At 32.7% G+C, this 9128-nt stretch overlaps 1 pseudogene; it reads left to right on the top strand.

The window, feature by feature from the left end:
* The first annotated feature begins 493 nt into the window (after nucleotides 1-493).
* On the top strand, nucleotides 494-1077 carry LOC145127017 (putative EG45-like domain containing protein 1 pseudogene; annotated as a pseudogene).
* The last annotated feature ends 8051 nt before the right edge of the window (nucleotides 1078-9128 follow it).

Genomic DNA, 9128 nt, shown 5'->3' with positions numbered 1-9128 from the left:
CATATCCTAATTCTTTAATATCTATAAAACACAAACAAAACTATTTTTTTCAAATTTTATTAACAAGTAAGATAGTTAATAACAACTATATGTTATCTGTTTGATATATTTACCTTTTTCGGCAGTAAAATGGTTAAGATATTTTTTGTATTGAAAGATGATCTTAATACTTGGTGTCTTACGAGAGAGAGAGAGAGAGAGAGAGAGAGAGAGAGAGAGAGAGAGAGAGAGAGAGAGAGAGAGAGAGAGAGAGAGAGAGAGAGAGAGAAACGATGCCAACCACTATATTAAGTATAGTGTACGTATTGTAACAGGCAATTACAATGTATAATCCTAATTATTCATTATAAATGCACTGTATTGTAACGAAAGCCATAAGTGTATTTACTAAGTAGTATTACCATTTCTATAATATAAATTTAGCTATATAAAAGACCCAAATGGATAAATTACAATGCATTATAATAACACACTAATAGTAATATTTTAAGAAATGAAGTCTATTTTCTTCATTATTGTTCTCGTTTCAAGCCTTGTTTCAATGGCTAGTGCAACTCCAGGCACTGCTACCTTTTACCAACAATATACTCGTAAGTGTTTACTCTCTGCCCCACTACTGATGGTTTAGGATTAACCATTATGATTACATGATATGTACATATATAGACATATATATACTTTAATATATAAAAATATAAGTTTATGTAATATGGAGTGGATCTATAAGAGGTATATATATATATTGGAAATAAGTATTTCAGTTCCTGACATACGTAAATTGTGTAAATAACTTTTGAAATAGCATCTGCATGTTATGGGAGCACCCCTGAGGGAGTGATGATTGTCGCAGCAAGTGATCCTTTATGGGCTGGAGGAGCCATTTGTGGAAAGATGTTCACAGTTAAATGCACTGGTGCCACAAATGATGTCCCTCACCCATGCTATGATGGTAAAACGGTCACTGTTAAAATTGTTGATCACTGTCCAGATTGTGGCGGAACCCTAGACCTTTCTAAAGAAGCATTTGAATCCATTGCCGACCCTGTCGCTGGAGTTATCAAAATTGAGTATTGGTAGTTGAATTACTGACGAAGGACCGTATAATTAATGCTTGGATTATTTCTTGTTTTATTGTTTTTGGATCAATAATAAGCTATGGCATTTTGAAATCAACGAGAGTTACTATTACTATGTGAATAAAAAGTTTTGGATTTAAACGTAATATTTTGTTTCAATTCCACTACTTTTGTAATTATTCTGAATTTGTTTCGTCTTACACATTTTTCTTTATTTTGAACGGAAAACTACACTCAATGGATTATTCTTCAAGGCTACATCACTATTCTAGATGGGATTTGAACACTAAGCCATATAGGTTGATAAAGGGAACAATGTCGATTCCTAATACTCTTGAGATTTTAAATTAAGCGGTAACATTTTGTTCCATGAAATCTCTAACCCGACACCGAATTCATTTTTGTCACAGATTTGTAGAATCCATTTCTTCTAAATATCATTTATTACCTTAAGAATATTTTTAAATACTAAACAAGGTGTTCCATTTTTTTCATTAACACCAAACTTTTTTGTGTACGAGTTGTTCTTTCCAATTTTAATTTATGCATCTTTGCTTTATTATTTATGCAATATAGACAACATACTAAATGAATAATAGGCTTCAAAGATGGAAATTGCAACAGACGGCGTCTGTCACTAAGTTCATGATGGAACCACGCAGAAATAACTACGAAATGTGCATTCAATTGGTTTTAGAATATAATTACGATATCTATGACGATGAATCATCATCACAATTTGCAAGACTACCATCCCTCACATATCGATCGCAACTCCTTGGCCTCTATGCATAGTTCCTTGTTACAAAATTACTATAATCAAATACCACAATTTGTTTTCATAAATAAACATTTTAAAGTAAGCCACTTATGTACCACTTCCATTTCAATCCTTCCATGAATCTACCTTTACCAACTCCATATTCAATAATTGTCATGCAAGAATTCAACATTGTATTTTTTTTCTTTTGTATCAAGAGAATCAACAAAGGCGAGGTCACCACCGTTTCAAGGGGTTTCTATCGCACCATGTGTCCAACCAAAATTTAGTATAACCACCTTTTCCAACATTTTTAGATATCAATGAGAACGAATCAATATCCTTTTTGAAATACAATCTTACCACCTCTAATCCTATGCAACTATGTTTTAGTCTAGTTTTTTTTCATGTTTTGTTGATAAATGAAACACTCTAAGAGTACAAGCGATTACCAAACTATTCTTGGTACTACGATATCTAATGAAGACGGAATATCCATTGAAAAAAATGGGATATGTTAGCGTATTCGTCATCATTTTTAATTTCCTTTAATACATGATTCCATTTGATATTCAATAGTGAAACACTAGCCCTTTCAATCATAATGATAAAAAAAGAAAACGGAATCGGTTCTACTTGCTTGAGACCACAACTATGTATAATTTATTTATTTGGGGTACAATTAATAAGAATTGAAATAAACCAGAAGGTCACGCTTTAATCCACTCTCGTCGAGTATCACCAAACCCCATAGGCATTATAATTTGGAAAAGAAAAATCCAGTTTATATAGTCATAAGCTTCTCTGTATCTACTTTAAGGACCATCGCGGTCCTTTTCCTATATTTACACCAACCTAGGATTCTATTAACAATAATCGGCTCATCCTTTGCATTCATTTAATTAACACACTTTTTTTATTCGCTCGATGCAACGATGCTCTCTAAGTTAAAGTTAAACTCGACCTACTATATAATGAAGATGTGAGTATTGGTTTGCGGAATTTTACATCTTATTCTTTTTTTTTATAAATACTTCTGAGAGAATTCTTTCGCAACTAGGTTCGGTGTAGATACATCTAAAAGAATTCGGTGGCGACTATATTTTTTTTCGATTTGCTCTGTGTCCTAAAGTCCTAATTTTATCTATATGTTTCGTTTGTGTTCATGAAAGATTTCTTATTGGTTTATATTCATAGTATCATATTTTGGTTATTTTAAGAGTAAAAGTATCTTATTAGTTTTGATAGTTGAATCAAAACCTTCTTTCAATTAAGTGGATATCGATATCTCTAGTTTTATTTTTAAAATGGACATCACATGTTTGGACATACATTTTCACTCGTTTAAGCATTATATCTATGATATATATTAGATTTGGGGTAATGTCATTGTTGTACTTGCAATTCTAAAGGTTTAAATAATCAAGATATATATACCCTCATGAAATTTTAAACTTTTGTTAAAGACCTTCGAATAATTAAATTCTAGGTTTACATACCTTTTACATGAAAACATATCCTAATACTTTAATATCTATAAAACACAAACAAAACTATTTTTTTCAAATTTTATTAACAAGTAAGATAGTTAATAACAACTATATGTTATCTATTTGATAACTTTACCTTTTTCGGCAGTAAAATGGTTAAGATATTTTTTGTATTGAAAGAAGATCTTAATACTTGGTGTCTAACGAGAGAGAGAGAGAGAGAGAGAGAGAGAGAGAGAGAGAGAGAGTCTTTCAAGAAAGGTCTCATATTCAAATAATAAGCAAAATATAATTGTTTTATTAAAATGTGAAGATAATAGATTGAAACGATGTCAACCACTATATTAAGTATAATGTCCATATTGTAAGAGACCATTACAATGTATAATCCTAATTATTCAGAATATGGAGGGGATCTATAAGAAGTATATATATTGGAAATAAGTATTTCAGTTCTTGACATACGTAGATAGTGTAAATAACTTTTGAAATAGCATCTGCATGTTATGGGAGCACCCCTGTGGGAGTGATGATTGTCGCAGCTAGTGATCCTTCATGGGATGGAGGAGCCATTTGCGGAAAGATGTTCACAATTAAATGCACCGATGCCACAAACGATGTCCCTCACTGTAACAACCCATTATTTCACGTCAAAAAATAAAATATTAAATAAACTCAATATCAAGGAATAAAGTGATAGCAATCATTTCAAGGATTCTGATGATATAAAGAATACCGAAATCTGAGTTATAACGAAGAAGTTATGACCTATTGAAGTTTTGCGACAGAACCGGCACAACGCTGTGTGATGTAAAAAGTGAGTTTACAATCGAATGCTTTTTGCCTTAACAATCAAAATGAAAGTTGTAGAATTCGTTAAACCGAGATCATTCATAAAAAGAACGTCCAAATCCGACTTCATATGAAGAAGTTATGATTTTTCAAAAATTCGGCATAGCAGTATACAACCGAAATTTCGAATTAAAGATCGAGCGATTTTTAGCCGACACAACCTAAACGAGAATCGAAGATCTCATCATTTTTAGTTCAACAGTAAAAAGACAGACGGAAACGGATGTCGGATGAAGGAGTTATGAAATTTTAACGGACTTTTCTTGTCCCGGCCTATTAAAAATATAACATTAATAATAAAGTCAAAATTAGCCAACGGAGTCAAAACGAAAGTTGTAGAACATGGTCTCACCTACGCGTGTATATAAAACACGTCAAAAACGGAGCTCGTATGCGAAAATTATGAATTTTTGAAGTTTGAAAAATATAAGTACGCCCCGCGTACTTAATTACGCCCAACATACTCAAAAGCTGGGCCTCGCATTTTCCACGTCGCGGTTACCCTCACATGCAACACGTATCTCGCAACATCGACACGTCCGAAGCCACATATCACTGTACGCCCCACGTACGAGACGTACGCCCAGCATACTGCTGCTCACATTAGTACGCCCAGCGTACCAAATATTTGCGCCCAACATAAATCCACTTTCAGCCACTATACATAAGGTGCGAAGCCTCCAGGTTTTGGTTAGAAATTTACACACACTTATACCTCAAACACCCTCTCAAACCCCTCTAAAACCCCTGAAGCTGAGGGATACCCCCCTAACACCCAAAGAAAGCCCGGAGCCCCGAAGTCCTCGAGAAAATAATCTTTTCCAGTCGAAACTCTACCTGCGTAATGTCTGGTTTTCAATAAAACTCACCTTTTCTTCAAGAAAGATCCTTTCTAGAAACGAAACGCTGCCCAAATCACCAATTATAAGGTGAGTTCATACCCCCATATTTTTCTAAGCTTTTTCAATGTTTTTTAGGGGGGGGGGGAATACAAGTAAAAAAAAAGAAATTGTGTATTTAAAAATATAATTTACTTATTATGCTTTCTTACCGTTAATATGTATTTAAACGTGAAACTTGTTAAAACATGGAAATAAACTATAATAGGTATAGTTTATGGATTATATGAACTATTTTACAAAGTCCAGGTTAAAACATGGAAATAAACTTATAAACTATAAAAGGTATAGTTTATGGAACAAAGGGATCTTTTTACAAAAATTACATGTTATTACAAAAAGGTTTTTCACTTTATGTAAACTAATTAATACAGGATTGTGAACCGCTTGATGTACCACTCATGGTACCCGTTAGAATCCTAATTATAAACAGAGTCTCCTTGAGAGAGAGCGTGTGTTTGTGTATAGATCTATGCGAGACACACTATGTATTAGTATGGTTATAATGAATATTCACAATAAGTATTAACTAACTATTTACGTAAAGATATACTTTTTCTTAAACAGTTTCAAGGGATATTAACTATGTGATTACTCAGTATATACAATAGTGTTATATAAAATTGAAGTCCGGTAGACAGTGGAATGTGTAACTTCGGCCTCATTTCCTGTTCCTTGTTTGGTTGTGGACTTAGGGCAGATTCACCCATTCAACTGTCTATTCGATATCGGTTATATACAACTCGTAGGTACTAAGTGATCATAGGAGGGTCTTATCGTCACGTCGAGTTTTCAGGACAAACACATCTTCAGCTAGCTGTTCTTATAAATAAAACTAAGTATCATTGAACTAAGTATAGTAATTATAATTGTGCTTTTTGGTCTTGGAATGATTAAGACTACAAATCGGTTTTATAGAAAATATAGGATTTTGTATGATAAACATAGTTATTTTTAAAGGTAGACAGTTTTCGATTTAACTTTCTGAAAACAATAACATTTATTACTGAAAACAATGTTTTACAGTAGAGTAAGTGGAACTAGGAACATAATTACAAAAGGTTCAACACTTATTTACAAACTAGTATAACATAAAGGACCTTTAATGGTTAATTCTATAATTCCTTAGTTTATACATCAGAGTTATATATAAATAATATCCGATAGGCAGTGGAATGTGTGACTTCCGCCTCATTTCCTGTTCCTTGTTTGGTTGTGGACTTAGGGCAGATTCACACATTCAACTGTCCGTTCGATATTAGGTTATATATAGTTAGTATAAACTAAGTAATTATAGAAGGAACTATTATGGTTACCATTTTACCAAGAAAATATAGGATTTTCTGAAGGAAACACATTCATTATATCTAAAAGAATCATTAATGTTAATTCTGTGATTACGTGGTGAATAAACTAGAGATATATGTAATGAAGATCCGACCGACAGTGGAATGTGTGACTTCCGCCTCATTTCCTGTTCCTTGTTTGGTTGTGGGCTTAGGGCAGATCCACACATTCAACTCTTTATTCGATCTGAAATATATATAATTTGTATTCATTAAGTAATCGAAGAAGTAACGAGTACGGTCAAATTACTCATTAAGAAAATATAGGATTTTCTGGAGGAACAGGCGAACTTTTCCAAAGAACAAAGAGTATACTTTTTAAAACAAAAATACTTATGAACTCACAAACTTTAATGTTGACACTTTTTCAAACCACTTGTATTCTCAAGATCATTAGTAGGAAGGTACCTTCTCAGGTGTTACGAAGACGGAGCATAGTAGCATTACGTCTTAACTTTTGCTATAGTTTTAATGTAAATCATGAAATGTTTTGAACATAATGTAAACTTTATATTATTAATACGATGATTGTTGTTACTTTCATTACTATGATGCATGTGTTGTGATACTTAACATGACGTCATCCGCCCCCGAACGTTACCGTCGTTCCGGTATGGGGGTGTGAAACTCACCCATGCTATGATGGTAAAACGGTCACTGTTAAAATTGTTGATCACTGTCCAGGTTGTGGCGGAATCCTAGACCTTTCTAAAGAAGCATTTGAATTCATTGCCGACCCTGTCGCCGAAGTTATCAAATTTAACTATTGGTAGTTGAATTACTGACGAAGGACCGTATAATTAACGCTTGGATTATTACTTGTTTTATTGTTTTTGGATCAATAATAAGCTATGACATTTTGAAATCAACGAGAGTTACTATTACTATGTGAATAAAAAGTTTTGGATTTAAACGTAATATTTTTTTTCAATTCCACTACTTTTGTAATTATTCGGTATTAGTTTGGTCTTACGCATTTTTCTTTATTTTGAACGGAAAACTACACTCATTGGATTATTCTTCAAGGCTACGTCACTATTCTAGATGGGATTTGAATACTAAGCCATATATGTTGATAAAGGGAACAATGTCGATTCCTAATACTCTTGAGATTTTAAATTAAGTGGTAACATTTTGTTCCATGGAATCTCTAACCCGACAACAAATTCATTTTTTTCACGAATTTGTAGAATCCATTTCTTCTAAATATCATTTGTTACCTTAAGAACATTTTTAAATACTAAACAAGGTGTTACATTTTTTCATTAACACCAAACTTTTTTTTTGTACGAATTGTTCTTTCCAGTTTTAATTTATGCATCTTTGCTTTATTATTTATACAATATAGACAACATACTACATGAATAATAGGCTTCAAAGATTGAAATTGCAACAGACGGCGTCTGTCACTAAGTTCATGATGGAACCACGCAAAAATAACTACGAAATGTGCATTCAATTGGTTTTAGAATATAATTAAGATATCTATGATGATGAATCAACATTAAAATTTGCAAGACTATCATCCCTTACATATCGATCACAACTCCTTGGCCTCTATGCATAGTTCCTTGTAAGAACATTAATATAATCCAATACCACAATTTGTTTTCATAAATAATTATTTTAAAGTAAGCCACAGTGAAGATACGAACACCCTCCAAATTTCAATATTACTATTCCCATGATGAATGGCAAGGTAGTAATTTCGAAGTGTGACTAACCCATTATGTACCACTTCCATTTCAATCCCTACATGAATCTACCTTTACCAACTCCATATTCAATAATTGTCATCCTAGAATTCAACATTGTATTTTTTTTCTTTTGTATCAAGAGAATCAACAAAGGCGAGGTCACCACTGTTTCAAGGGGTTTCTATCGCACCATGTCTCCAACCAAAATTTAGTATCACCACCTTTTCCAACTTTTTTAGATATCAATGAGAAGGAATCAATATCCTTTTTGAAATACAATCTTACCACCTCTAATCCTATGCAACTATGTTTTAGTCTAGTTTTTTTTTCAAGTTTTGTTGATAAATGAAACACTCTAAGAGTACAAACGATTACCAAACTATTCTTGGTACTACGATATCTAATGAAGACGGAATATCGATTTAAAAAAGATAGGATATGTTAGCGTATTCGTCATCATTTTGTATTTCCTTTAATACATGATTCCATTTGATATTTAATAGTGAAAGACTAGCCCTTTCAATCACAATGATAAAAAAGAAAAGGAAATCGGTTCTACTGGCTTGAGACCACAACTATGAATAATTTATTTATTTGGGGCACAATTAATAAGAATTGAAATAAACCAGAAGGTCGCGCTTTAATCCACTCGCGCCGAGTATCACCAAATCCCATAGGCACTATAATTTGGAACAGAAAAATCCAGTTTATATAGTCATAAGCTTCTCTATATCTAATTTAAGGACCATCGCGTTCCTTTTCCTATATTTACACCAATCTTGGATTCTATTAACAATAATCGGCTCATCCTTTGCATTCATTTAATTAATACAAATTTTTTTTATTCGCTCGATGCAACGATGTTGTCCAAGTTAAAGTTAAACTGGACCTACTATATAATGAATATGTGAGCATTGGTTTGCGGAATTTTACATCTTATTCTTTTTTTTTATAAATACTTCTGAGAGAATTCGTTCGTAACTTGGGTTCGGTGGAGATACATCTTAA

This window comes from Lactuca virosa, chromosome 7, assembly GCF_052849685.1.
Source record: "Lactuca virosa cultivar CGN04683 chromosome 7, Lactuca_virosa_CGN04683_v6, whole genome shotgun sequence".
In the NCBI taxonomy this organism is placed as follows: Eukaryota; Viridiplantae; Streptophyta; class Magnoliopsida; order Asterales; family Asteraceae; genus Lactuca; species Lactuca virosa.
This window is presented reverse-complemented; position numbering and strand designations above follow the sequence as displayed.